This window comes from Neltuma alba, unplaced genomic scaffold, assembly GCF_004799145.2.
Source record: "Neltuma alba isolate B1F8T4 unplaced genomic scaffold, ASM479914v2 tig00000684_pilon, whole genome shotgun sequence".
Classification (NCBI taxonomy): Eukaryota; Viridiplantae; Streptophyta; class Magnoliopsida; order Fabales; family Fabaceae; genus Neltuma; species Neltuma alba.
The window spans coordinates 336,719-341,123 of NW_021632146.1; positions in this window are offsets into that span (position 1 = coordinate 336,719).

Here is a 4,405-nt window from a genome sequence, read left to right on the forward strand (position 1 = left end):
TGCTTTCATATTATCATCGGCAGCACTGTTGAATCATATACGTATGTCCAATTCGGAGCGGGTCCGGAAATGCTATTTTGACCTGAAGTTCCGGTTGCCATATTTGCTTTCATATTATCATCGGCAGCACTGTTGAATCAGATACATATGTCCAATTCTTCTGAATCATATATGTCCAACTTGGAGTCCGTGGCTTCTCCTTCCTACGAAGATGTCTCTTCTTAGAATTGAAATCGACATCCAAAGAGATCCAGCAGATTGTATACCGCTAGATCAACTCTTTGTTGACTTAAATACTGATATATTTATTATATATATACACACATATATTGAACCGGAAGCTTCAGTTCGGTTTTTTAACCGTGATAAATATCCGTGTGTGGCATGTGGGTGTTTTTTCCCCCCCCAATAATCTTAGACTTGGGATGCGGAGAGAGCCACTCAGAAAAATTTTAATTTGGAGCATTTTACATCTTTTTATTAATTTATTTAAATTTTTTATAAGAATTAATTTATTGAAATTGTTATTGTAAATATTTATCAAATTAATATAAATAATTATGTTTGTAAATATTAATTACTCAAATTGAAGATTAAAGAAACGTAACATAAAAATTATTTAATTAAATGTGTGCATTTTTATATGAAAAGTAAGCAACAAAAAACCGAATCAAGGGCGAATGGGTTAGATCAGGGTCAAATAGGAATCAAACCAGTCACATTAAAATAATCAAATTTACTTGAAAATAATAAAATATAACAACATTAATAATCACTAATAACAAAATATAAAGAAATACAACAATAATTTGATTGTAACAATAACAAAATACAATAATATTGAGAATTTTAATCTCTATGATTTCTCACTAACCAAAATTAATAATTATTAATATCAAAATCAACATTAAAGTTCATTCAAATATATAATGACTGAAAGATTAGAAGTTAAACGAAAAAAAATAGGACCAATAGTAAAATAATTATTCAAACTGGTTTATTACTAGTTTTTGCCAGTTTGCACCGGTTTACACTAGTTCGACCAAGTTGATACCAGTTCATTTTATGACCAGTTCACTGTTTAAACCAAACTAAACAATTCGCCGGTTTACTGATTTTTCAGTCAAACCGACCTATTCGGTCTTTTTTTGTTTTCAACTGATTGAAAGGTCACATTGCCATTACTGCAATGACACCCGGAGAAGAGTGGCAACAACTTTTTAAATATAAAAATTCTCTTTATTTTGAAAATGTGCACAAAATCTTGCCCTTAATAGGATCTTAACTCATTAGATATAACTTTTTAGACAAAACTACCCTTCCTGACAAAAATGTCATCTAGTAGTTTTTAAAACAGATATATTAGCCAACAATTTTACAAAACTTTATCGTTTTAAAATAGTTTTCAAAGCTCAAAATTGATAAATTTAAGAATTTCAAAAATTTTAAACATATGCAATTGATAAATAATATTTTAAACACGTATATGCGGGATAACCAATTTTTAAACAAATATTTTTTTCATATGGTAAAAATGACACAATTTTGGTACATAATTTATCGAAAATAAAGTTATAATGAATAAAATTGGTCATATGTTTCATTATTATCTTGGTTCTTTCTCTATAAAATCATAATATAGTATAAAAATTATATTATAATTTTTACTTCTTGAAATTTACATTTATGGGCAATAATCAACCAAGTTAAGGCATTATGTAATTCAATATATGTCGTTTATTCTCTTTAACCCACATCCTAAAAAGCTTTGTTTCATCCCATTTTCAATGTACGCGCGCTAGATAAACAGGAATGTAGTTTGGTTTATTCATGAAGATTTCCATCAGTCACATGTCACGAAGTATATCAAGAAGAATGGCAGTCTCATGAGCACTCCACAGATCACACCTATTCCTTATAACGTTCAAATATCTTCGTTCAAAATTCCATTTGCAAAAAAAAGAAAAAAAAACTTTCTGTAATAATAAATTACCTCTCAACGCCGGTGCATTGTTCACGGTCATCACCGTTGGCACATCCTCATAATTTCTTACTCCTCCTTCCACCATTTTCCTCCTTTGTTCACCACTCCTTCATGCGCCGGCAACAGGGGAATGGTTTGGAGTTCAGGACTTAGCGGGCAACAGCTGCTTCTTTTTTATTCTTTCATTTAGGGTAAAAAAGTCTTTTTTTTTCCTCAAGATTTTCAAACCTATTTTCATTATGCCAAACATAAAATTTTCATCAACCTCTTTTTTATTTCCAGCGCCTATCAAAGATGTTATCATTTATAAATTTTCATTTCATTCCCTTCCACTTTTTTCCATCCCAACTATTTTTTTTCCTACCAAACGGACCCTATATTAGCCAACATTTTTACAATTTTTTTTTAAATTCACAGCATAAAATTGAGGTTGACGTGATGAAAAAGCACAAAGGAAAAATAATTAAAAAAGGTAAAAATGACTAAATCTCAAATCAGGTTTGATAACAATATTTTATTTAGTATTGACAGTACTAGATTTATAAATAACAATAAATTTTTTGTTTACATTTCTCCTAGGCACATAAGAGCAGTATAATTTTTTAAAGCGTGGGAGAACATGTAATTTATCACTTTCCGAAAATATTGCATTAATCTACTCTCTTCTTTTTCTGAAGCAAACGCCAACGCCAAAAAAAATGATGGCCAATTGTTATTCCTCCCTTTAAATGTTATTTAAAAAAACAGTAAAAAAAATTGTCACTTTAGAAAACAAATTGTGAGTATTCTAATTTTTATTTAAGAAAAAAAAAACAACAGTTTATTTTTACTGAATATTTTCTCCTATCTTAATCAAGGAACAAAAAACCGGACCGGGAACTAAACCGGTCCAGGCAGTGGGTCAAGGGTTATTGGTCGGACCGGGGTCGGACCGGGGTTGGACCGGTCATATTAAAATAATAAAATTTAATTGACAACATTAAGATAGAACAAAATCCACAAATAATAATCACTGAGAAAAATATAAGAAGCTAACGAAGTAGTTTAAATGTTTAATTATACCAAATGAACATTAATAAAATACATATCTTAAAAATTAAATTTTTATCTTTTATAATTTTATCATAATATCAAATTTAAAATTTTCTTGAATTAATTCAATTCATACTTTTTTCTGGTACAATTCAATTCAAACTTAATAGTTAATACAACACTTTACCAACACTTTGAAGCAAATGGAAATTGTAGTTAATCACCAAATATGCAATTCAGCAATTGCACGAGTTTTACCATGGAAACAAGACAGCAGATGTTCACCCACAAGCTGAACATTCACTAGTTTTTATCTTTTATAATTTTATCATAATATACCTCAACGCACAGACCAAAGGTGAAGCTTCTGTGAACGAAGGCGAAGCAGAACATCCTTGAAGCATAACGCCAGTGAGCTGCGACTTGCGATCTGAGCTGCGACTTGCGATCTGAGCTGCGACAGGGAAGCACGATGCTAGTGAACGGCAAAGGCGAAGCAAGAGATCTGTCGGTGAATGGCCCAACTAGGAGGTCCGCCGTCAGTGAAGGTATGGATTCCGGTGGAGGGAAAGGTTGGAATCTGGGAGAAGGAGCAAGGCGATTCTGCAATTTGGGGGGAGGAGATTTTCAGATTTAGGAAGATGAGAAGATCGAAGGCGAAGTTGGTTAGCTAGATGAGAGTGAGGGCCGAAGGAGATTTTCATTGAGAGTTTTTTTTTTTTAACAAAACGACGGGTTCAACTTCAGTCAAAAAAAAGTGAACCGGGTAACCGGTGATTACCGGTTCAGCACCGGTTTTGACTGGTTGAACCGGTTTTCCACCGGTTCAACTGTGGGCCGGTTTTTTAGGTGAACCAGACCGGACTGGTGACCGGTTCACCGGTTTTCCGGTTGAACCGGCCGGTCCGGTCCGGTTTTTTTTTCCTTGATCTTAATTGAGTGGCGGGCAATTTTTTTAGTAGTTTTATCGCTTCTATGTAATATTTGTTATAAAATTAAAGAAAGAGCAGAGAATAAGAGAAGATAATAAGGGAGAATAGAAGATAAATGTATTTCTTATTACATTCAAGATGCTGAATATATGATACATGACCTCTGTTTATATGTATAACTTCACATCTTTGGCAAAATTTACAAATTACATGAGAATAAGAGATAATTCAGGGATATAAAGATAATAGGATATATTAGAGATAATATGAGATAATGAGAGATATATGGACATTTGCAAAGATATTATTATATTCATAACACTTTTCTTTGAATCTCCATTATATATGAACGTGCTTGATTAAAAAATTTCAACTAGAAAAAATCTTGTGAGACAAAAACCTAGTAGAAGAAAAAGAATACAACATTCATTGATACACTATGTAGGCTGCCTTGTTA